The 27,068-nt window shown below is 37.3% G+C and overlaps 1 protein-coding gene across 3 annotated transcripts in view; it reads left to right on the top strand.

The window, feature by feature from the left end:
• The window catches only part of NKIRAS2 (NFKB inhibitor interacting Ras like 2), a 338,421-nt gene that overhangs the window by 25,629 nt on the left and 285,724 nt on the right, over positions 1 to 27,068 (top strand). The window contains exons 1-2 of one of the 3 annotated variants that reach the window (XM_044054744.1): positions 5,010 to 5,124; positions 9,677 to 9,808. The exons of 1 other annotated variant lie outside the window; for it this stretch is intronic. The gene's annotated coding sequence lies outside the window, so the exon portion shown is untranslated. Of the gene's footprint in view, positions 1 to 5,009; positions 5,125 to 9,676; positions 9,809 to 27,068 lie in introns of those variants that run through there. One more of the 3 variants, XM_044054746.1, reaches the window with a different exon arrangement.

Here is a 27,068-nt window from a genome sequence, read left to right as displayed (position 1 = left end):
ACCATTAGTGAGTTATTATGAATAAGAAAAGTTAAACAGGTGTTCAGAATTTTTATTAAAGTTGACCAAACAGAATATCTCTACAATCATGTTTCCCCTGTACCTCACATTATCTCTCTCGTAAACATTAGGGAGGAAGTCAGTTGTTATTTTCATGTTTATTAATTTATAAGTCCGATACTTTTATATTTTTTCTATTTTATTTACTATGTGTTAAGTTGTACACAGGATCATAAATTCATAAATTAGTACCAGACTAACTGTGTTGTGGGCCATTGCAAGCCCAGACAAATATCCCATGTGAGAGTGAAAGCCTGCATCTTGTGCCTGTAAGGTGAACACAACCACTGTGCCACCCTCCCACCTTGTCAACATTTTTTATATTTTTTAACTATATACATATTTACTTATTTTGATTTCTTTGTATTTCTGTTTGTGTAGTATGTCGTCTGCGGCGTCTGGCCTCACAACACCACTGGGTGGGCATTAATTACACATTAACACACACCCTGCCAGGCATTATTGCTTGCTTCGTCAGGAAGAAGTAAACTGGACAGTTAGAATTTTAGAACTCTTGCAGCATCACAAAAGTGCTCATGATTCTAATTAAGCTGCTTCAAGCCGGTCCTCATGACAAGGGCTTGCAAATGAACAGTTTATCAGCTACAATTCACACAAAAACATTCATAAGTGAATCCAAGCCAGCTCAACTTCATATATCAACCCCTTAAACCCTTCTAAACCACACAAAAAAAACCTTTCAAAGTATGGTAACCACTAAAAAGCTATCGTATTTAAAGAACTTGCATTTAATGATTCAGTAAGCACTATTTTTATGGAATGTTTACTATAAAGCAGACTGTCATTTTTAAAGGAGACATAGAATATAAACTTCCATTAAAAGAATGACAGTTATGTAGGATCCAGGTTTAACGTACAAAAGTGTGAGTGTTACTCTAATTATTTTATATCATTCCAGTAGTAATTTTTATATATGTAAGAATCTATATTTTTTTTATGCTTTGTTTATAATATAGCCTGTCTCTCAGGGATACTATCAGTAGCATACTACTGGACCATTTTAATAACCCAGATCGTAACTAAGCATGACTCTTTAGTATCATTTGTTGCATCTTGTTGTATATTTAATAGTACATTACTCAGCTATGTCATGATATCAGAAAGTGTGCCACCTAACATAAGTTTCTTCATAATAATAATTAGCTTTTAATAAAATGAATAGTTTAACCTTTTAAACTTGGAGTGGAAATAAGTGGCTTTAATTTCATGTATGGCTAAAAGAATCAAACTGTAACATTTTAAAAAGGGAACTAGTAACCATTTGAAGTAGGGAAAGAAAAATAAATGATTTACTTTGTAAAAAATAATATGCAGCACTTGTTTATAAGTATTCAAGCACTTATTTAAATTTAAATAAATTCATAACCATGAAATATATTGATTTTAATTTGTCCTTCAGTTTTTTTTACATTTTTTGTCCTTTATTAACACACCATCTCTTGTTGCATTTCTCTTCAAAGAAGTTGATAGATTCCAGTCCATTCTTCTGTTTTTTTAGGATCTTATTTTTCTGTATAAAGTCCATTGCATCTTCCAAGGTGTTAAAACTCTTCTTTCCTTATAGAAGGTGAATCCTTATTTTTGCTGGAAACAAGATCTGTGCTTTTATATTATTTTTCTTTAAGGTTTTAACAAGTGGTACACATGCTTTTCTCTTGGATATCACTAATATAGACTAGTCATTGTCAAATCTTATTACCTTTAATTTTCACTGGATAATTTGTTTTAAAACTAAATCCTTATCGTGACTTGACCTTGGAGAAGATGTTTATTTTAAAGATGAGTTAGTGATCTATGTGCCCTTTTGATGCTAAATGCAAAAGCTTCTGGCAGGTTCAAAGTTTTAAGCAGCCAGGTATTAAGGAATTGAATCATACTGTCTCCCCCTTCTTTTTCAGGAATCCCATAAATCCTGATGTTATTCTTTCTAAATCTGCTCTGTAAGTCTTCTGTTTTATCTTGGAAATTATATTGGAATGAGTTGTTTTGTTTCAGAAGAAATTCATTGTTCTGATTTTCAAGTTGTCTTCCATCAAAGTCAAACATTGGCTATTCCATACTTTAGGTTTGTGATGATTATTGTTTAAGATTCACTCAGCACTTCAACTTGTTTTTTTACATTCCTGTTTGAAATTAACTGTTTTGTTTTCTAATTTTTCTATCTTTGCAGATTGATGTTACTTAGTAAAGCCGGTATGTCTTTTTTAATAGTATTTTCTTGTACACTGGGCTTAGAGTGACTCATTCTATGACCGTTCTTTCTAGTTTTCTTGACAGGAAAAAGCAATTAAGAGTATCAAACTTGTTATTTTTTGCAGTAAATCTTTCAGCAGATTTGTCAACTATAAATTCATCAAGTTTTGAAATGTTCTGTTTGAGTTTTTTTAGTAAAGATCCTGTCAGATGTTAAAGCAGAGCTAAGAAACAGTGCTGTTAACTGCTCACTGTCTTGCCCCCCCCAATATATTATTTCAATAATGCTTGTAGAAGTAAATTTAAAGCTCTTTTTTTTCTGAATAGTCATAATGGTAGTCTTCACATATGTGATAAATGTGAGTTGGTAATACTTAGATATTTTAACCGTTCAGAATGATGATCATTTTCAAAAAGGAACAGTAAATGTATGAGCTGCCCAAAATGTGGAATACATTTTTGTCTGACAAACCACAAACTGAATGTATTCTGTGCTTGTGGGTAAAACAAGTAGCTTGTTTTGAAGGGGTAGACTAGGTGATGTTCAACAGTAGATCACTGTTACCATAGTCAAAGCTATATGGATTATATCCTGCCAATGATATGACCAACTGGCCATCTTTTCATAGCTTAATTACACCTTCCGTATGCTGTAATTGTCAGGAGATTCAGTAGAGCTTCATGTAGAAGGCAGAGTGCCAAAAAAGCTTTAGAGCTTTCTTGTTGTCGAAGTACGCTCACTCTTCTTGCTTACTGGAACTGATGCTTGGCTAGCATTCCCCTCCGGACTGGTCAGATAAGTTCTCTTTGGGGGGAAATACACTTCTAGTAAAATATTTTTCTGACAAGAAAATATATTTCTCTGAGAAAATAGGAAACATATTTTGGGCTGCCTTATGTGTAAAGGTATGTTTTATTTTAGTTGAGAATGCTTGTCTGAAAAAAATTTGCGTAAATGATTTTTGACTATTTTTTCCTCCATTGTCACATAGAATACTTGCGTGTGGGCCAGGATATTTTGTGTTTTGGGACTGATTTTTAAAATGTCTTTTTTTACTTCAAACTTGACTTTGGATGGTCACTTGCTTTACTGACTCATTTGTGCTATATGTGGATGTTCATTATTCTTAATGCTGCAGTAGCCTTTGGCTGTAAGGATTATATCCTGCCTTGGGTACAACAACCAGCCAGCTTCATAAAGTTGTAGCTCCCTCCCACACCTTCACTGTGACTGCAAATTGGTAAGCTGAGTGGTGGGAAGTCAGCAGTCAGTGAAGAAAACTTCAGTAATGTCTTGCTGTCTTGAGGAAAAGCAACTCTGAGGTTTCACAGGAGCAGCAGTTAGCCTTCATGTTTCATTTTTGGCAGATAAGTCCCCACAGGGAACCCTTTCAGACAGCAATTTTTGTCTAAGGGGGAACTGTGTTTTATTTAATTTCTAAAATTGGCTTTTCCCCCTTTAAGAAACCTGGTGTGTTTTCAGCCGTTTTCTGTAAAAAATCGAAGTTATGAACTATGGGCTTGTTTTTTGGATTTGAAGTAAATGTTTATGTAAGCTTGTAATGTATTTGACTGAATATAAGGATCGTGATGTGTTTTAAATGGGCAGAACATATTTCTTAATGTTTTTAGTGCTTGTATACACTTCAAAGACAACTTACCTGAAGTTTTTTTTTTTTTTGGGTCAGGTCACATTGTGTAGTGGTGCTTTATTTCTGACAGAATTTTCTGTTCTATGCTTACATTTTTACACAAAAGGAGACTGTGTAGGGAATCTTTGACAGCTTACTTTCTGATCAGCTGATTGTTTCAGCTTTGCGTACCAGCATTCAGACCTCTTCGGCAGCTAACCGTGGATACCTGTGGTGGTCCTGCTGGCTCTTCTTTTGCTGTAGCTAAAAAAACAGAAGAAACAGCACAATAAAGAGCCCTAGCCACCACTGCAGGCTCAGACAATGCCTCAGTCATTAGTGAGTGAACCTGTCATGACCAACTGGTGTTCTTCAGACCACTCATTTACTTCATTGGGTTCTACTGCTGTAGCCTATTCTATCACCATGGACAGTAGGTCAGCCAAGTCCTGTTTGGCTTTTCCAGTGTTGATTCAGGCATAGGAGAAACATCATCTTTGGATTTGGGAGATATTATGAGGATGATTATTTGCATAATTGGGGAAAGAGACCAGTTGCTGAGTCAGTCTTCTTCCACTGTGTTATCTGCAAAGAAAAAAAAAACAGAAGATTGGACATTGTTCATCTGAAGGCATTATGTCTTTTCAAAAAAGATGGTTTTCTTGACCATAAACAGTCAGTTATTAAGGATGTTAATCTTGGTGCTCATAAATCCTTACCTGAAGGCAGTTTCAGTAAGGAAATCCCATAGGAAAATTTGTCAGAGGATTCTGACATAGAAATAGGGCTTCTTCTCTTGTAGATTCCCAAACCCATAGTTCTGATTCTAAGGAAACTCTGTCTTCTCCTCCTCCTTTTGAAAGAATTTTCTCTTTTTGCAGACTATTTCCAGAGTGAATGAGATATTTTTTGGGAACATGTGGATGTTCCCAATGAATTTAGGAGATTTTGTATGTTACAAGGGGCATGCCTCATTCTACATCCATCCCTCCCATTTTACCAGCCTTGGATGATGTGTTTAATGCTGCCTGTAATAATCCGCTCATCTTTCAGTACCCTAAAATGCAGGTAGACTGTATAAAATACTCAGACTAACAACGGTTTGTTTTCTTATCTTAGATCATATCCAGCAGCAGCTGTATCTACCTCTTTGCCAGCTTGAAACAGAGTATTGGTCAATACCACCTCCCTTTCATGTGGACAAAGAAGATTAGATAAGGTATTGGGCAGATGTGGTGAGAATTTTTTTCTCTTTTTCCATTTTAGCTTCTAGAATTCGTAACTAATGGGCACATATGTGGATGTTTATTCTGTTTTATGCAGACAGTTTGAGGGATTACCACCAATCCTGCTAAAAACTAAAACTTGAAAACTTAAATAAAAATGAACGATGATAAAATGAAACACACTGGATAAGCACTTTCGGTGTAATACCTTTTTCAAATCCTAAATGTTTAGCTAGTAAAACTGCCTGTTAAATACCTTCATTTTCTGATATTCACTCATTTAAGAATACTTAGTAGCCATAGCAACATGTATACCCTTTCAATTAGGTTACTTCGAATGCTGGAGAGGTTTTCCTTTTAGTGCAGGTTTTAAAGGAACAAATGCATTTAGACCTGGTGGTTGATCTGAATGCAAGTTCATTATCCACTTCATTTCTTCAATTTCCATTTGATTTACTAAATCACCACCTCTTAATGTTTCATGAAGCCTAGTTAGTGTGCTAAACTTAAAAGAATGTCTGCCATTTGCACTAATATGCATATAAAGTGCATTGCTGGTAACTTTGTTTCTTATGTCGGATAAATGCTTTAGGATGCGTTCCTTAAGCATTTGATTCATTTTCCCTAAGTAGTATGCCTTGCAGTGACTGCAAGTTGCCACATATATGATGTTCTTACTCCGACAACTGGCATATCCTTCTAATTTATAATTCTTCTTAGTTAAGGGATGTATAAAGGTATTTGAGTTGTTAATGTAGCCCAGCTTTTCTTTTAAACCTAACTGAAAGGGTATATATGTTGCTATGGCTACTAAGTATTCTTAAATGAGTGAATATCAGAGAATGAAGGTATTTAACAGGAAGTTTTACTGGCTAACATTTAGAATTTGAAAAAGGTATTGCACCGAAAGTGCTTATCCAGTTTATGAGCCAGTGCGTTTCATTTTATCATCGTTCATTTTTATTAAAGTTTTCAAGTTTTAGTTTTTAGCTGGATTGGTGGTGGAACTGTTCATTCTCTGAATTTTGTATTTTGATGTGCTCTGCCTTTGGTGATGCTACCTACCTTTTTTTTTTTTTTGCTTTATTAGTTTGAGGGATTACTCTGCCTCACTTATTGTAGAGGATAGCTCCTTTCTGAATCCTATTGTTTCTATTCTTTCTCCAGTATCTAAACATACACTGAAAAGTGCATTACTGTATAGATCCCATCTAGGGCCACTGTTCTTGCTACAGTTTTGTGGAGATATGCATGGGCACATAACCAAATGTTTACTGATGAAGTAAAGTCTGAAATTTTGAATTCTGCATTACATAAGGATGTTTTGTTTGGTCCTTCCGTTACTCAGGTCCTCAAACAGTTTGAAAGAGGGATGTTAATTCAGGGTATGACTAAGATTTTAAAGTCCATTTTTCAAATCCTCTTTTCCCAAGAGGATTGGAATCTGACTTAATGGTTAAGATGTTTACCTCACAGACATTGTTTACCTCACAGACATAAGGTATGTGGCCTGATTCTCACCTTTGAAGGAAAATTGGCTAAGCTTAAAGTTGGAAAAAAAAAAAAAGATAAGATAAGGCAGTCCCTGACAACTCCAGGCAATCGGGGAACAACAAAGATATGGCAGGAGGGGAACAACAAGAAACGAGGATCTTTATAAAAAAAAAAAAAAAAATTTCCCTGAAACTGGCTGTTTATTTATATTCCTCTTCTGCAACAGATTTTCAGACTTGGGTGGATCAGGAGGGTTACATTTGGTACTGGATACAAATACTTTGTTTCAGGGGAATTCCACCCTATCCTGTTAACCAGACAGAGTTTTTTTTCTCAGGTTCTTCAAGACTTATTCACTCCAGGAGTTGGAGAACCAGTGTCTTTAGATAAAAGAGGAAAATGCTTCAATTCCAGAATATTTCTTATTCCAAAGAAAGCTTTCTTAGAGACCAGTTCTAGATCTTGGCTTTCTCGATCTGTATTTGAAAGTACCAGACTTTAAAATGATGACTTTTCAAACTCTTTACCAATTATTCCTCCTTCAAGTGTATTGGTAACATTAGACCCTAAGGATGATTATCTTCACTTTCCTATAGCCATAGGCTTCAAGAAATTTCTCAGATTTTTGTATTTTGGTCACATTATTAGTTCTGTGCATTGCCCTTTGGGTTTATCTACAGCTTCAGGGGTGTTTAGAAAGTGTGTCATTGTAGACTGCAGGGCAGTCACATATTGGCTTATGTAGACAATTTATTTTTGCAGAGTCTTTTCCCAGATATCAGGAGTCCTTAACATGGGTTTCATCTCATTTTACTGATCTGGATTCCAGATAAATGTACACAAATCCTCATTTAGTCCGGCCCACAGGATTGTGTTTCTGGGATGTCTTCTAGAGATATCTCAGCTAAAGGTTTTTCTTACACAGGAGAAAGTTGATTTTTTTCTGGAAACTTTCCTGAGCTTCTCTAGTCAGTCTCAGATTTCTACAAGAGAATATTGCAAGATTCTAGGGTTCCTGGCTTCCATGTTTCCTCTCGCCAGATTGCACATGAGAAAAATTTAATGTTTTTAAAAAATAAAAAAAAAAACAAACAAAAAAACTGGATCCAACATCTTCATTCTTTGGAGTTTCATATTTCAATTTTGGGCTTTGTCAAAAAAGAACTGTACTGGTGGAGATGGCAAATTGCTCAAATGGCTCTAAATTCAGGTCTCCCCTTTTCTTCTTAGATCCCAAGTCAATCTGTAAAAATAGACTCCTCAGATTTTGCTTGGGAATCAGTTTGGGGGGGGGGGGTTAAAGTGCAAGGCCTACAGAACGTCTCTGACAGATCAAAGCACATAAATGTCAGAGATATTGGCTGTGATCCATGCCTTGAATTCTGTTCATCTATCGTTCCCTGGATCTCTTCAAGTGATTACAGACAACACCAGAGTAATGTGGTACAAACAGACCCCCCCCTGCCTGGTCATGCACCAGGTCATACACACCATGCCGGCTGGTTGTGATGACTTGGTGGTAGCTGTACAGTATTTAACCCACCAATCATCTTGCACGCTGTCTGAGCAGACATAGTGTCAAGCTGAGCAGGACCAGGACAGCCCCTCATGAATAGAAATTGAATGAGGCGGTCTTCCAGGAGTTGATCTAGTTGTGAAGAATACCTAAAATAGATCTGTTGTTCTCATTTCAAAATGGACAGCTGAGCAAATTCTGCTCTAGGGCTCCTTACAAGCAAACCTGGAATGTGAATGTATTTTTCATTCCCATGGTTGGGATGGTTCCTTTCTGCATTTCTACCCTATCCACTGATATCCTGGATAAGTCCAAAAGTTACAATGTCAAAACAACGCCACCGTCGTGTAGGTTAAAAACACTTAAAGTCTTTAATGTAAAGTGCCAAAGCACAGAATATGCAATAAAGTGAACGATAAGTGCTTTCGGCAAAATGTCTTCATCGGATCAAATAAAACACTGAAGCTTCCATGTATATAAAGGTTACTGAGTCTTCCTTATATTAAAAGAACCATTCTAATGAGAGCTCATCTCCATAACTTCCGCTCCTTTAGTAGCTGCTTTAAAGGAGCTATTCTGTTTAATCCAGGAGGTTTATTGGGTTGTAAATCAGTTATCCACCCAATTTCATTTAATTCAGTTTCAGTGACTGTTGCCTAGACTGTGATAATTTCTCCCCTCTGAAATTTCCTTGTTTCTTTTATCTAGACCTGTTTAATTTTACCTAATTCTGTCAGTGTTTGTAACTTAAAGCTTGTTCCATCAGCATCTCTCTATAAGCTCACATTTTTTCTTTGCTTTACAACTAATTTCTTCCTGTAGCTTAAACTGTCATTTTTACCTGCTCCAACCTTATAGATTGTTTTTTTTTTCTCTCGCGTGCTGTTGATCCAGGCTCGGACACTAGACTTGCAAACATCCTAAAGAGGCAGGTGCTATGTTTGATTTAGTAATTCTACTGCAGCTGGTCGTAGCTGCTGGCATCCCTCGTGCAACCCAATGTAAGGTATTATTTTTAAACAAAAATGTATTAGTGTTTTTCTGCGGTGTACTTTTAAAATGCTGTTATTTTAGCTTAGTACTTCTGCCTGCATAGTTTATCAAGAGTGTTGCTACAAAAGGCTACCACATAGCATTTGGTGATTGGAAAGGTCTATTAAATGCGTTGTTGCCCTTACTGTATATATTTGCATTTCACTTCTCATTTTACTTGGCGACTAGCATTGGAATTTGTTAACTGTGATGCTGCTTTGAATTAGTATATTTTCTGTGTATATTTTTGAAAACAAAACTCGCTTGTTACAATGCGCAATGACTGTGCTTGTTCTGAAAAGGAGACTAGATTTTTAGGATGTTAACTGTTATGCTGCTCTGAGCAATATATTTGATGTGGATATTTTTCTGTTTTTCTTTAAACAAAACTGCTTTGCTGTAATGTTAAACTCAAATTCACTATTTATAGTATGGTAATTTTTTTTCTTTTCACTAATGCTGCTGTGATTCTGAATTTTATCCCTTTTTCTTTTTTCTACCAGCGGTCCCTTTTTCTTTCTTATGTAAGCTCAGTCCCCCGTACTTAGCACAGTACCTCCATGCCCTCAAGCCAAGGAGCAAGAGTAAAATGCAGACCTGCTACATATAATCATAAACAGCTTCATAATGTGCATGTAGGTATATAATTTAATTGCATTGCTATATTAGTACATCAAAAACTGTCTTGCTTTACTTGTATTTCATTAGCCAGTGCCACTGTTTAAGTTAAACCTGTGTTGCACTAATTTTTAAGTATGCCAGTAGCGACTGCTGCCTAGACCCTGGAAATTTCTCCCCTCTGAAATTTCCCTAGCTCTTTTCTTTGTCTAGACCTGTTTAATTTTACCAAATTCTATCAGAGTTTGTAACTTAAGGTTTGTTCCTTCAGCATGTCTCTCTAAGCTCCCCTTTTGTTCTTTGCTTTACAACTAATTTCTTCCTCTAGCTTAAACTGCTGTTCTTACCAGCTCGAACCTTATAGATTGTTTTTTTTTTTCGTACGCTGTTGAGCCATGCTTAGCCCACTCCATTCATCCTCTCTGCACTCAGGTTCACTCTGCTCTCCTACCCTACCTCCATTCCCACCCTACTCCACTTTCATTTAATTTATACTCTCTGCCCACAGCTACTGCCCAGTCCACTGTAATTAATTATCCAATCCTATCACACCTGCCTTACAATATTCCTCCTATTTACCTTTAAAACGCAATTTACTTGACTGAGCTAAGCAGATTAGCATAATTGGCTCCAAGCACTCCTTCTTATACCATCCAACAATTAAAGGTAACTTAAATAACCCTTATTCTATTTCAAATCAGTCTAATACTACATTTCAAAACTATCTCATACCATGACTCTTCTCTACATCTTAACCACTTTACTTCTCTACATTTCATTTCTAGCTTCCTAAGTTCCACACGTCTATCATTTCCAACCTTTGCCTACCACTGTACATTCTGTACAACATAAGGAACCCTCCTTCACTTTCACTATCTCCCATCTCTCTCCAGTATCTGCTATACCCAACTTCACATGCACAAAGTCTTTATACACACACACACACACACACACACACACACACACACACACACACACACACACACACACACACACACACACACACACACACACACACATTCCCTAAACTAAAGTTCAAAGCTTTATCACTGCCACTAAATTTCAAAACCACCCCACCCTCACACACTTCTGCTTGATGGGGATATCCACCTCAATCCAGGTCCCTCCCCCCAACAAAATTCTTCCACCAACCTGTCTGCCACCAGCTACAACTGTCTTCCTTGTCCCTCTCAGTACCAAACATCTTGCTATATACTCATTTAATATACAAAGCCTACTTAACATAACTTCAGAACTACATTCTTGGATAATCCTGTACTCCCTAGACATGCTAACCCTATCCAAAACCTGGTTAAAACCCTATATTTCCAACACTGAAATCTTGCCTCTCCACTACAACATCTGCCATCAAGACAGAGTCACCAGAAAAGGTGGTGGAGTTGCAATCATGTACTCCGAGCACCTCAGTTTACCCCCCTGCCCATAACCCACCCAGATTTCCACCCAGCTGAACTACTTATCTTAAACTGCCTCCTTAACCCCCCTAAGAAAAATGCCATTGCTGCTCTCTGTATTCCACCAAAAAATAACATTCCCATCCTTGAATCCATCCTGTCATGGATGTCACTCCATATTCCCTACAAAACCATCCTCTTAGGAGACGTTAATATTTACTGTCAAAAGCTATCCACTACCAGCCCTTCCCTCAACATCAAACTTTGACATTCATTAGCTAATAACTACACCCACTCGGTTCAACAAAAATAATAACAATAGATCCACTTTGCATTGGATTCTAACATCTGACCCTAACCTCTATCAAAACTTTACAACTCTACCAGACTCCCTAAGCGACCACCTTCCTAACAGAGTACACAGACACTGTATTAAGTTATTTAAGTTCTACAGAGATTGTTGCGACATCTCCCCTTTTAATAATAATACCTTCAACAACATGCTGAATTCCATAAATTGGTCAATGCTGAAATACATCCCTCTAAATGATGCAGTCCTATATTTCAGTCGTTCTTTCCTTGTCATCCTTGACTCTGGCACCTCTTAGAAAAGGTAGAATCAAAACAACCCATACCCCTTGGCTCTGAAAAGACACCCTCACTCTTATGAAAAAAAGAGCACCTGGAAACAATGGATTAAAACAAAATCTACTTTCCTTCATCAAAAATATAAAACGCTTCATAACCTTACAAAAAAGCTCCTTAAGGATAAGAAAACATTCTAGTATAATGCCCAATTCATCCATAACTCTAACCCCCCAAACATCCAGGCACTCTTAATAAAATCCTACACCCAGGTAACCCTACCATTGCCAACCCCTACACTGACAAAACTCCCCTTCAAACTGCCACTCTCCTTGACTCTTATTTCATAGAATCTATTCGCAAACTAACTCAAATGGTCAAAATCTTAATCTCACACATACCACTACCAGTAATGCCTCTTTCACACTAAATCCCATCCCAACTTCTTACATAAAATCTCTTCTACTTAAATTAAACCCATGCTCCCCCCCGATAACTTTCCTCCCCTCTTTCTTAAATAGCCTACCCTATTTCCATTTTGATTAATAGATCTATACAGAAATCCACTGTCCCAGCCATATGGAAATCGTTTTACACCATTCCATCACACAAAGGAGGCAGTAGCAATAAATCATCCAACTACAGATCTATTGCCATCCTCTCTCCACTGTCTAAACTCCTTGAAAAATGCATACAAAAACAGCTACTTAAATACCTAACCCCTACTCAACATAGATTCAGACCCCATAATAGCACAGCCACTGCCCTTCTGTCCTTTACTCATACTTTTGCTGAAACCAGAGACGAAAATCTACTTGTTTCTTGCCACTTTCTTGACCTTTCAAAAAAGCTTTCAATACTGTTTCTCATTCTAAACGACTTGCTAAACTAATTGATCTCAACCTATCCCCCTCTACTATTAAATGGTTCTCTAGCTATTTCACTAGTAGACGACAGTTAGTAAGACAGCACTCCACCTGCTCCCCTTTCTTACTCATTTATACTAGAGTCCCTCAGGGCTCCATTCTTGGCCCGCTGCTTTTTAATATTCTTCCAACTAACTACACACTTCCTGTACAACCTCCAGCCTGATACAATATGCAGATGACTCCACTCTTATCTCCTGTTCTAACATTTCCAACCTCCTCCCTATCACTCAAAGTACCTTTTGTCCATAGAAAAATGGCTAACCGACAACAAACTGATACTTAATCTCGAGAACCAAACTTTTACTTTCTTCCCAAATCCCTCTCTCACCTCAAAACCACCTTCACAATTTCTTCTCCTAATAACACCATTATTCAAACTGACCCACATACAAAGCTCCTCACTGTTATAATTGATGACAAATTGAAATTTGATACCCATATACAGCACTGTATCCAAAAGACAAATCAGAAACTCTGCTTACTGTACAGACACAAATACATAGCCCCTGACTCCAAACAAACTCTAGCTCAGGCTTTTCTCTGTCCTTGTCTACTATATGTCTCTGCTATCTAAACTTATCTACAATCCACCCTTTTTGGCTAAAGTCCATCAAACCTATTACAGTATTACAAGATTTGCCAGTATCTAACCTTACAAATCACATCACTGCCTTGCTTTAAAACAACTTCACTGGCTGGATTTCCCCCAACATCTGCTTCTCTCCCAGTTGCAACTTGCCCACTCTACTTTCTAAACCCTTAACCTGCACCTCTCTCTCCTCCCTAATATCCCTTTAAATCCCCTCCCACAGTCTTTACAGCTCAGACCAGCACCGACTTAAGACTTACAAATCCAACAAAAATATTGTCAAACTTCTTTACAAAAAGTGTGTCCCAGGCATGGAACAAGCTCCCCCTAGCATCTAAACCATTACTAGCACAAATCTCTTTAAATCTGAACTCCAGAAATTTCCTCCTGAATGCCAGCACCTGTCATTGCCAAGATCCTACCTAATCCCCCAACTCCTTCCACTTATACCTTTTTGCTAGCTCTCATATTGCTACCTAAGCTGGCCTTCATTGACTCCTTTCTGTAACTTATGACTCTCAATCCACTTATTACAATAATTTCTTGTGCTCTGAAGATAGCAGCAGTACCAACTATATTTGTTTCTCACCTACATACATCTTACATAATACCAAGCTAATTCTAATGTGTAACCTCAGATGTGTATACTTGTTTGTAGTTCTGCCTGTAATTACTACAGAACATTTTTCTAAGCCTGTAATTTATTTTTCTTTTTAGTCTGTCCAAAATTTGTATTTTCTGTATTTGTATATCATCACAAATTGTATTGTATTGTAAATTGCAGCTTTTCTCCTCAGGTCTCCACTGAAAACGGGCCACTGGCTCAGTTGGACTAATCTGGTTAACAAATGACAAGTAAATAATTTTGTGGATGACATATATTTTTTCTTTGGTCTGGAGATGAACAACGATTGACTGACTTTGTGGGCTAAGTAGCACCACACCATTCTTAGAATTTGAAGTCAATAGCTCAGAAAGAGAAAACTGGTTGTTTAGATGTTACACTTCATATAGCAATGGATGGTAATGCCAACACGTGTACTCACAGGAAAGACTGTTGGAGGAACCATCTCTTACATAGGACTAGTATGCATCCGAGACACATCTACCCACATGTTATTAAAGGACAACTTCTCAGAGCATCCGGGATTTGTACTGATGAACAGAATTATGAAGAAGAGATAGAAAGCTTAAGGAAGGATTTTAGAACATGAGGTTGTAAGGATAAAGAAATCCAGGAAGGAATTTGGAAGAGTAAGGTTTTGAGGTACATCAGAGGTCAACCTTATTTTATTGATGGCCATAGACAGAGTGAGTCTGAGATAGTAATTAGACCAATTATAGAGTACAACACACTTTTTTGGTATGTAACTCACAAGACATCTACAACAACTGGAAAGGCCGCAGAAATACCTCAGAAAAAGGATAAGTGGCTTCAAATAGATGCCCTACGCAGACCGTCTCAAAAAACTCCAGCTTTACTCCGTTGCATTTCACCTACTCAGAGGTGGTCTCTGTCTAACATACAAAGCTATGTCAAACCCAGAGCAGTTGGACATGCTCTACTTAAAGAAATCCCAGTCCCTCTGACCTACACGCTCTAGGGACCTAAACCTTGTCACCACAATAAACAGAACATGCTGCAGGGATAGATTCCTGTCCCAGAGACTTGCCATACTCTGGAACAAACTTCCTATCTATATCAAACAAAGCTCCTCATTAGCACTCTTCAAAAAAAATCTTAATGATTGGATGGGAAATAGGAAATTCACCCCGGGGATCACCTCTGTGACTCTGCTCGACAGGGGCACAGGAAAATAATTTTCTTGGGTGGTGAAAGCCGGGGTACCTTTTTGGCTAGGCTTGTATAGACCCTAGGGCTGATAGCCTAGTACCTACCTATGAACCCAAATACTAGCTACACTGGAGGACTAAGATGCCTACTTACTTATAGTAAAGATGCTGAACAAGTGTGTCAAAGTATAAGAAACAGTTGGAAGATTCTTACAGCTGATGAAGACATCAGAAGTATCGTAGGCGAGAAGCCTCAATTTTGTTTCAAAAATAGGAAGAACTTGAAATGACTGTTAACCAAGATATACTAAAAACTAGAACTCCAACTGCTACATGCAGTGGTACATTCCTGTGTAGAAAATGCAAATCATGCATCTGTATTGATTCTAGGAACAGCTTTCAACATCTAACTACTAGGAGAAGTTATAGACGTAATAAGTATGCAGTCTGCAATAGTAAAAATATTATTTATATTGCACGTTGTACCTTTGTGTAGCAGTTTTTATGTAGGAAAGACTAACAGTTCTTTCAAAGATAGGATCTTACATCATTTAAGTGACATTAGGCTTAATAATAAAAAGAATGCACTGTATCAACATATTTCTATTCACCTGCAACATACATTTTGGTTTATGTTACTTAAAAGTAGGGTACTTACGTATTATCGCAGCCAGATTTGCAACGTGCTATAGTTTCTCTTGTTTTACTTAAATATCATCTTGTATGTGTAATCATGTTGGCTAAACTGTTAAAAAGTCTTCTGATATGTACGTGATGGGTTAGGAAGACGGTTAAAGCTTAAAATTTAGGATTTGTGGTTAGTGTACTTTACAGACATCAAGCACTGAATTCAACTATCACAGTGGCTGCGTGAATACATATGTTGGCCTGAAATGACTGAGGGAATTAGCGTCAGATGTTACACACATGCACAGTTCAAACCAAACAGATCAGCTGCTGTTGTATTGTGGAAAGGATTACTTTAAGTTTGACTTATTTCTTTTCTCCTACTTGCTGCTGTTCTGTCAAAAGGATTATTTCTGAGTTGTAACCTGTACTGAGTGGGAAGAGGACAAGAGGGAGACATGAAAATGTATTCTAGGAGTTGCTGTTTTTCCGTCGCAATGATTATTTTTGAGCTGTACTCTGTACTGTGTGGATTTAACGGTTAAAAGTAAAACCAGGACACATGCAAATAATTTTAGGTAAACTGTTTATTTACTATAGTTGTACAAACAGTGTTTTTAAGGAAACTTTAGAATTGAAGCTAGTGAAGAAAAATAAGCTTTTGCAAAACCTAACGAAGATACTTGAAAGGAATTGATAACAATAACATGCTTATTCTAGGAATAGGATACCTGCAATTAAGCATTATGTTTTTATTTATTTAACTCATAAACCTGCCTAAACATACACAATCTTAAAGAAAACATGGTTTCTTTGCTTTTCAAAACTTTTTGGTACTAGTTTACACAATGGGAAGCAACCAGCGTTAATGCGAAAATCTGGTTGCGATAATACGCAAGTACCAAAAGTAGTAACTGATAGCTTAAGAGGTGGAGACTTAAGCAACAAACCTGAATTAATGAAATTGGGTGGATAGCTGATTTACAAGCCGATAAACCTCCTGAATTAAATGGAATGGTTCCTTTAAAGTCAGTGCTGAAAGCGCCGAAGTTATGGAGATGATCTGTCATTAGATTAGCTCTTTTAATATGAGGAAGACTCAGTAACCTTTTATGTAAGTGGAATCTTCAGTGTTGATGAAGGTATTTTGCCAAAAGTGCTGGTCTTTCAGCTTTTTTCAAATATTCTGTGTTTTGCCACTTTACATTAAAGCTCTAAGTGTTTTTAACCTTCACCATGGTGGTGGTGTTTTGACATTGTAACTTTTGTGGTCAAGCTGCTTTTAGCTGTTTTTAGTGCTTTTGCTTTATCTGTATTGATGGTAAGACTTAAGATTCAAGAGTCTCTAAAAAATCATTGTGGGTGACTCCCTTTTGACCCAGGTAACATTGTTTCTTCCTTCTCATGGAACTGGCCAAAGGCAATTACCTCAAACTTCCTCTTAGACTGGACTTGCTTCACTGGACATTCTCACACAAGACAAGTGGAATTTTATACACCCCAATCTCAAACAACTTCAGCTAACTGCCTGGACAATTCAATTTTGATTCCTTTTAGGCACCTCTTTTTTGGTGTACTGGGTACTAAAACAGGCTAGAAAACCTGCTACTAGGAAATCTTATATTGGCAAGTGAAAATGATTTTCTAGTTGGTGCCTAGCCATTAACCTGGTTCCAGTCAGAGATTATGTACCACTAGTTTTGAAATATTTCTGCAAGTTACTTTCCTCTGGCCAATTTTATTCCATCAAGGTATATCTTGCAGCCATTTCAGCATGTCTGCCCATTGATCTTGTCCCCTTTCTTCTCTGCATTTAGTAAAACACTTTCTGAAGGGGTTTGTATATATTAGGCCTCCTGGAAAGCAGGTGGCTCCTTCCTTGGATCTTAACTTTGCGCCACAAAAATGAACTATGTCTCTCTTTAAACCAGGTCTTCAGGTGGATTTAAGGTTCATCTTATGAAAGTCTGTTTTTATTGCTTTGACATCTGCCTCAAGGGTATCTGACTGCAAGATGTCATGGTTGGTGAGCCCTGTCTGGCCTTTTATAGAGGTAGGGTCTCATTAAGCACAAATCCCTCAGAGTTTTCTTTGAATCGAGCCATGTAGCTCCCTGTAATTTGTACAGATCCTCAGAACCAGGGAGAGAGGATTCTACATATTCTGGGCATGCATACACAGTCATGTGCTATCTTGACAGAAACAAGTGTTTTAAAAAAGCTGATCGACTGTTTATTTCTTATGATGGGAGAAAGAAGTGGTCAAAACAGAATGTTTCCTGGTGGTTGTCCTCAGCTATTGCATTTTGTTTTACCCACAATGGTAAGTCTGTTCTAGGCAGTATCAAGGGACATTACAGCCTTGACAACTGTGAAGGCATGTTGGAAAGGGAAGGAATCTTAGAAGCATTCTAGTGGCAGTAGCATGATCCTTTGTACGTACTTTTACAGAGCATTACAAACTGTATTCCTTTTCCTTGTCCAGGACTAGCTTTGCTAGGACCATGTTCCAATGAATCCTGGATCCTTAGCTTTCCTCCTCCAAGGGGTGGATAGGCATTGGTAATTAACTAATATGGCCAAAAAGATACTGTAGCAGTGAGAATGATGAACATGGTATAATTGTGTAAGTTTCACTTACCGTGACTTCCCATAACAGTAGATGTTTTCATTTCTCAGAGCTGTAGTAGCCACACCTGTCCGCCATCCTCCTCTTTTTATATATAGTTAAATGCTTGGATATAGTTTTTGATTACTGTTATATTTTTATAGGTCCAGGATAAGCAAGCTGTTTATTCTCTTTGTGGGTGAGAAAGTCCTGAAGTTTTTCTTCATTCTGACTGCTGATTTCCCTTCATTCACTGGGGTGACTAGTTAGCACAGTTTTCCAGGTAAGAACCTCAAACAACATGAGCTGGTTCAAAAGGTATAAGTGCTAGTTTTTTTTTTTTGACAAAAAATTAAGATTCCTAGGAGGAACCTATAGTTTTCTAGGCAGAAGGGAAAGTAAACCCCCTTTCAAAACTGCTTTAGCTGAGAATGGGTAGAAAGTGCTATTCTTCCTATAAACAAGTCCCTTCCAGAAAGGATAGTGCCTACTTTGCTATGTCCTTTGCGTCTCTTCTGTGGCTTTTTCGAAGGGGATGGACTCTAGAAGTTGTTTTAGAGGCAGCAACTTTGTCCCCTGTTCATTCTTTTACATAGCATTGCATACTGGACTTCTTTTGCATGCCCATAATTTACTTTTCTGGGACCATTTTCCAGTAGCTCCTGATTCACAAATATATTCCTTTTCCCTGTTTTTCTAAGCTGTGCTAGTCTACCCAAATAGCTTAGTCTACTGCAGCCATGGTATAATGTTGAGCATAGTACAGTTGTGTAAGTGGAACTTGCCAAAACAGTAGATGTTCTAATCAGTCACAATTATAGTAGCTGTTTTATGTTTTATTATTTTTTCTAGTACTTAACTTCGTTGGTTCTTAGGTAAGTACTAGGCTAGATGCCCAAACAATTTTCCTTCCAAAGGTGAGACTCAGACCCTGTACCCGTGAAGTTAACTACTTAACCATTATACCAACCCCCAACCTCTCCTCATATAAGGTTACTGGGCTAATGGCTCAAGAGCGTTAGAAGCCTAGCCATTATCACCCAGAGATTTTTGGTGCGCTAGCTTCCCTTCTTGAGGTAAGAAAGCTCTGAAGATTTTTTTGTGCTGTAACTGCCTTTTATATGGAACTCTGCTCATGTTCATGGCATTTAGAGGTGAAAGCTAGATAATCAGTCATATCCTTGGCAGGATATAATACATATAACTCAGATTACTGCAACAGTGATCAATCAGAACATTCACTTAACACAGCTGTACCTTATAGCCACCATAAAATAAGCATACAATAATTCTGAGTAAGGAATAAGGTTTTATGCTTGTTTATGGATTTGATAGTGGTTTCAAGATGCATCACTTAATAAAATGTCTTCCATACAGAGAATTGGAAATATTTGTGGGAATTTTGTTTATCAGACACATCTTATTTTGAGATTGCTATTTTATATAGTACCAAGCAGCAGTCCTGGAGTTTGTATGTCACATCTAGGTTGGCCCATCAGAATTTGGGGGTTTATAGAAAGTAACTTTATTATATTAATAATGTAGGTGCTGCTGGTTGTTTATTGGAGCTTAGTGCAGATTTAAGCTGAGAGTCCAGAACAATTAAATAAATCAAAAACTTTTTAACAAAGGGAAGCTTTTTAGCATAGTGTATTTCATTTAGTAAAAATTTTAAGATCACTCTTTTTTTCTCTACCAGATTATCAGCCTCAGAATTCTTACAGTTCTTGAAATGAAACTGTCACTGATTGTGTCAAATTTACCAGCTCCTTAGTAAGTAAAGAAGCAGATAAAGAATTTGTTTTATGTATTCGCTGTGATCCAAGTTAGGGACCTACTAAATTGAAACTAATAATTTAAATACCTTAAAAGACCTGGCAATTAGATAATATGTGTAAACATCTAGGAATTTCATATCTCCATTTGTAATGTGCTACTTACTCATGAGATTCAAGGTGACTTGGTACTCGTATAAATTTATTTAAAGTTTCTTGTAATTATTAAAGAAATATGCATAGGATGACTTGTGATAAGATATTTATGTGATACGTTTGAGAAAGGTGTCAATTTTCCATAATCATTATTTTAGAAACAAAGGAAGGACCATTGCTTAGACCATTTCCCCATATTGACTTCAGTATATTGTCAGTTTTATTGAGATTTATCTCTATTTCTTTTTGTCATTTTGTGTAAATTTGACTCTGATATTTTAATGTGATTGACATCTTGGTGGATATCAAACCTAGAGTTCAAATATAAATTGTTTTAAAGAAAATATAATAGATTTGTCTGAAATTAAGTTGTAATTAGATGTTGCAGATTGTTCATTTCTAAAATCAGTGGAACTTTAGATACAGGATGCAAAGTATCAATGGTAAGATTTAGATGTAGCGGATTGCAGTAGTAGTAATATCTTGGTAACAGACTACGAAAAAACAGTTCAAGATACAGGTTTAAGTAAGGAGACAAAAGAAAACCCTGTCTTATTTTAATTGGGATAGGTTTATTTGGGTCTGCTTTGAGTCTGCTTTGATTTGATCGAAGTTAAATGTTTTCCTCATGGTTTTAATGCCTCCCAGTTGACATTTGCAGTACATTAAAGTAATTCAATGCAGCCCAGTGAAAAAGAACTGTGAAACAGGATCTGTAGAGAGCACTGGTCAGATGCAGCTGCTTGGAGTATGATCAGTTTATCAGGTTTCAGAAAGCTAAGTTATGATCACACCGAGTAGATCATAAATCCTAGTCGGGATCAATTTTGTATTTACATCATAAACCATATAACAAACATACAAAGATTAAAGATGAAGCCTCATTTAATTTCTGATCACTGTACTAAATTTCACAGACTAAATGCAACAATCTTTAAAAAGATAGGCATAAAAATTGAAATATTTTAATTTTCTGCTGGAGTCCTCAAATTACCCATCATTAGCAGCAGATTTTATGTGAGTTGTATTTAAAACCACAGTCTGACACTATTGATTGCTAAAGCTTCTTTTACAGATGCGGAAAGTAAAGATGCCCAAATCTTCTATTTCTCTGCTGAAAAAATAATGGGCAATAACCATTTTTAAATTGTGGCAGCAACAGCATGTTATTAGTTTACAAAATGTTTATTTTTTAAACAAGAAATATCTTTCTTAAACTATCATGCATGACATAGGCAATCATGCATTTATGTAAATGAAACCAAACCATATTGACAGTTTATTTGCAAACATTCTACATCATGTATACTCTATCCAGTCATTGTCAAACAGTACATAGCTCATTCAAATCCTGCCTTCTTTTAAACCTTTTTCCTCCTCTGCGTGTTTTGATATCACAGTTCCCATTTGTTTCCTGTGTATTTTGCTCCTACCCTTTTCTAAAGATCCTAATTTCAATTGTTTTATCTTTGTTACTATATTCACTACTTCTGATAAAGCTGGTTTAGACTTTGAGTTCCATTTTCTAGTAATTGCCTTTTTGGCAGCCACCATAATTAGACTCAGCAAGGCCTTACTTTGTGTAGGCAATTCTGATTCTGTAACCTACCTCAGAAAAATTATTTAAGCAATAACCAATGACGTGATGTGGTATATTGAAGATATACCCACGGTTGGTGTGGTTTAATCATGAGGGCGAAGCCCGAGTGATTAAATAAAGCCAATCGTGGGTAAATTTCAATAGAACACAACCACAGAGTTGTCTATTGCTGTTGTACAATGACATTAATTAAGAAAAAAACGACTTATTTTTCATAATGTCTTTGTATAATGGCACATTACTGTTCTTCCGCTGGTGGTGGTATACTGCTTCCTTGTGTTTATGTACTGCGCATGTGTATGGGACTTGCATTCCTACACATACCCAGTACATCAGTGCTTTTAAACGGAAGCAACGGAGAAAAGAAAGTCTCCATTGCTCCGTTTTTTTCTTTTTTTTTTCTTTATTAAAAAAAAGAAGGTTTTGGACACTTTATACCAACAGAAAAAAGTTTGGGCGACCGGACTTTTTTCTGTTGGTATATTGTGGGATTTACAATGGGCACGCTGGCCAATCAGTGTGCACATTTTGGAATGTTAATTGGGGGGGGGGGGGTCATTGTATAATTCCTTAGTTACACCAGTTTGCTCACCCAGTATCTTTGACAGAACAGTCTGCAGGGAATCTTTAAAGTCTGCCAACTTGTTATACTCCCAACAAAATATGTTCTCAATTACCTCTTTCATCCTCATCACACCTCCAACATGTGCTGTCTACTGGAGGAAAAACTCTTTGGCGTCTACTTGTGTTATAAAAATGTCCATGTAAACACTTCCAAGTAAAGATCCTACATCTTCTAGACTTTGTTTCATATTAGGGAGACATACATATATCCCCCATTTTTTTTTTTTTTTTTTTTTTTTGTGAATTGCTTATCCAATCTCTCTTCCCAATCTTTCTAACCACCTGTGATTGATTCTTATAGTTATCATGCAGTATTTTCTGTGCTGTACTAATTATTCCTTTTTAATAGCATCTTCTGTTATAGATTCTACTAAAACTCTGCTACTACTGATCTTTCACTTAGGATCCCCCTGTTTCTTTCTGTTTGCATATACTTTGATATCAGTCCTTGATAGGGAAGGCAGTCTCTAGCCTACAGTCCAAATAAATTCTTGTCCTCTTCCCATTCTGTTACATTTCCCTGTCTAATTATTTGTTTCCATTACCTTGGATCTTTTGCCAGTTTTCTTCAATAAATTCCAGCCCTCTCTTGCCTAATGTCTATCCCTAATTGTAGTCATTCGTATCGGCAGAATCTGCTTTCTCCATTCCCGTGTTGGCTTAGATTTTAGAATACTTTCTGCAACTTTATGAATGTAATATCCTGTATGGTTATTGTTAGTCTCCTTAAGGATCTGCATCCAGAATCCTAGTCTCTCCTTGTTTCTTGACCTTTCCCCCTATTTCATCATTCCTTTCCGCTTTGAATTATAGGTTTCTGCTTGTGCTATGTATAGGAGTCTTAATAATCCCAAACCGCCTTGTTCAGTTTGAAGAATCAGCTTATCCTGCTTGACTCTTGCCATCTTCCCCTCCCAGATAAAATCCTTCAGCTCTTTATTAGTTGCTATCCACCTCTTCTCTGCTTGATAAAAATATGCCTGACCTGTGTATAAACCTAAAGGGACTAAAAACATTTTAACTGCTTGTATCTTGCTAATCCATATCCATATAACAGAGCTTCCAGTTTTAGTTTTTGTATTATCTTTTGTTTAGTCTCTTTCCACATATCCTTAACTGCCACACCAGAATTATTTTTAATCCATACTACTCTTAAGTACTTCATTTTATCATGTCCCATACGTTTACAAAATTAGTTGCATCTGTTATTCAGTTTTCAGCTCACTTTGTTGGAGACCTGTTGGGCTATGTGTGTAAAGCAGTGTGCAGATTAAGTATTCCTGCTGTCATTAATTCATAGACGTAGTCTTAAATAATGAAAAGAATGACAATGTATACTATGTGGTTCTGCTTGACAAGCCAAATTGTTTTCTGTATGACAGTACAGCAGGTACTAGCTTTCAATTAAGATGTGATGTATCTGACATCTTGGACTGTGCTGTTCTGTCATGTTACCCTGTAATTCATAACTGCCTTTCATTCAGTAGGCATGATGGCGGAGCTAGGGTTAGTAGCTGTAATATAATGATGGGATTCAATTTTATGACCGTTGTCAGGTCAGGTGCTCAGCTGTGCCACTGTGTGGGTGCAGGACAAATATGGCTGTGGCAGCAGATTTGCCACACCACAGTGAACTCTTAATGTATTTATGTATTTTTTTAAATTATATGTTGATGTTGCTCAGATATCTTTGCTCTAGGCATGGAGTACTTTTAGGTTTATAGGTAAGTTTTTATTTATTTATTTATCCTTTGTTGACTGGATCAGTCCCACTAGGCCTGTGGTCTCTTCATTGGTGACCCAAGGTGGTATTTATACTAGTGGGAAATTTGACCAGGGCATTAAGGCACTTCCCATGGCACATGTCAGAAAGAGTAGATGATCTTTTTTTATCTGCCTGCACCAACTCAAGCAGAGGGGACCTCGGTTTAATGTCTCTTAAAAGGGCAACACACTCAGGGGAACAACCCCCCCCCCCCAAGTGATGCACTACATTGTCAGCAGTCCATTCACCTGGAGTGTGAATAGAACCCACAGCCTTCTGGCGCCAAAGGCAAGTGTGTTGCCTCGTGCCACAGACACTGCCATTACAAGACATGCAGTCCAGTTGACCATTAAGGAGCTTAGCTCAAATTCCTAATTATCTCAGAGCACAGTCTGGTTAAGTGACTTGCTTAACATCATACAGTAGACAAATGAAAGTGGAAAAATTAAATCAATGTACCCTTGGAACAGGAGGCAGTTCTTGAACAGGTCAAGAGCTTTAGTCCTCTGCACTAACTGTCAGACAGCTACCCCAATATGTAGGTTTTACTTCACAGTGAGGATAGGACTACATGCAGGGTCTTACTCCATTATGTATCTGTTATGAATTACAAAGGGCTTTGGTGCATCATTTTACTGTGTACCAGGAGCACAAAGTTCATGAATGTTGCCCTAAATTGTTTGCTGCTGTTTCTTAGCAGATGTCAGTATCTCAGACTTGTTTGACAGGATTACAAAAATTGAAAAGCCAAAAAACTGAATTCCACATAAACTGTTAGAATATGTAGAAGTAAATTGGAGGACATTATCGTCTTTTTCCATGATCATTTTTTCACCTCTATGTAATGATTAATTTTTTATGCAAGATTCTAGGTTGATCCATGCGGGAGGAGACTGTACCATAGTAGGTGAGTCTTCACCTCACAGGCAAAAGATACAGGTTTTGATCCAGACCACTGTTCACTGTCTATGTGGAGTTTTCATGTTCTCCCTTTCTAGCTCCCAAAAACATGCTGGATTTTTTCACTGCAAGGGGGAAGGTACTGGGTTCTTGCCCTTCCTTCTGAGTTGAATATGAGAAGTGTGTCAGTGGAATCCATTAAAAATTGACTGGAGTAGTGTCTGGCTGGCTGCTTTAGGCATTGTCTGTGTGCACAGTGTGCTCTAGATATATCACAGACCAACCACTCTGTCAACCACTCTGTCAGGTGTAAGAATTGGCTTTAGGTGATTTGGTCACATTGGCTAATGGGTATGGGTATTTGTGTTAAGTGGAGTGTGAATTGGACTTATGGCAGCCTACACTAGGATACATGGCAACAGTGGGAGGGATCTAAGTGCCCATATTGGGCAGTATGTAACATGGATCAGTAAGCCATTGGCCAGCTAACGTCTGGCTTACTTGGGAAAGCTCGAGCAAAAGCTGGATAGAAAACCAGTCAACCTGTCTGTGGTACACTAAACGTTGCAGTTGGAAGTGAGTGGTGATGGGTGTTAAACCAATCAAGGAGGAGACTGCGTACCAGTAGAGATTCACTGACACAGTATAGCACAGTTTGAAAGTGGGTTACATGATGGTAAGGAGGAGAAACAAATATTGTTGATGATGCCCTTTATGTTTCACCTCAAAGGTAGTATATATAATTTGGAGGTGTTGAGACATCTCCGTCACATGAGGAATGCAGAGGAAGCTTGTCCCCTACAAAAAAAAACTTTTTAATGATTGTCAAAAAGTGGTTTTCAGCAGTTAGTTTTCTACTGAATGGCATGCCTAGAAAAATGACTACAGTAGGCCTACATGAGTACAAGAAAACCACGAGGGCAACATGTATACCCTTCTTTTAGGCCCTTAATGGTCTTAACAACATTTTTGTGTGCATTCTGTTCTTCGTGGTCAGCAATACCTGACCTTTGCTCTCTTTCATTACGTTGTTCAGTCATTCTCCATGTGGGTATAAATTTTCTTGTGTAAACAAATTTAGAAAACTTACCTTATCTTAAAAACACAGTAATATAGTATCTCTGTTTCTGAACCTTTTATGCTAGGTACCTCCCTACTTTATCTCCTGTGGGTACTGAAAGTATCTTTTGTACCTAAGTTGTGGCTCCTGTCTTGAGGTTGTAAGATTGTTTGTTTTATTATGAGTTGATGTTCTTTAAAATTCTATGTTGTTCTCTCTGAAGTGATGCAGGAATACTTTTTCCATTAATCACACACCGTAGAATGCCTGTAAAAGGAGTTGTTGAGATTGCTTTTCTGTATTTCATAATAATGTTCAGAAGTCCTTTTTCTCAAAGGTCTTTCTGTTTTACTATTTAAAATGCATCACATCCTGAACACACTGATGGGTAAACTGCCCCACAAGTACCACAGTGAACCTTTAACAGATTGAACTGTTAACTTGACACTATTATTCAGTGTTGGTTATTCATATTTGTAAATATATATTGGCATTGATTGCAACATCCATATTGGTGGTACCTGTCCCCACTTTCCTAATGATCCCCGTCCAACATTACCGCCCCTCTTTTTTTCAATATATGCTTTTAAATTTGGACCGTTTTTATACACAAATTTTGGGGTGTTTCCAAACAAAGTCATTAACTAGTTGCCTACCTTAAAATAATCCAATTTGCTTTAATAATTCTCTAATGTATCCAGAGTTGTTGGTATGTTGGAGTACCAGAGCACTTTCAAGACCATCTACGCTTTTAACTTGAAGTGTCTTAAAACCTTCACCTGCTTGTGTAATTTCATTCACCTCATTGTTGGGATCAGATAGTTCTGCCCCCAACAAAGGTTTGTATTTAT

The sequence above is a fragment of the Protopterus annectens genome, chromosome 13.part0, assembly GCF_019279795.1.
Source record: "Protopterus annectens isolate FY-2018-M chromosome 13.part0, PAN1.0, whole genome shotgun sequence".
NCBI classification, from domain to species: domain Eukaryota; kingdom Metazoa; phylum Chordata; order Ceratodontiformes; family Protopteridae; genus Protopterus; species Protopterus annectens.
The sequence above is the reverse complement of the archived record's forward strand: the minus strand, read 5'-3'. Positions and strand labels throughout refer to the sequence as shown.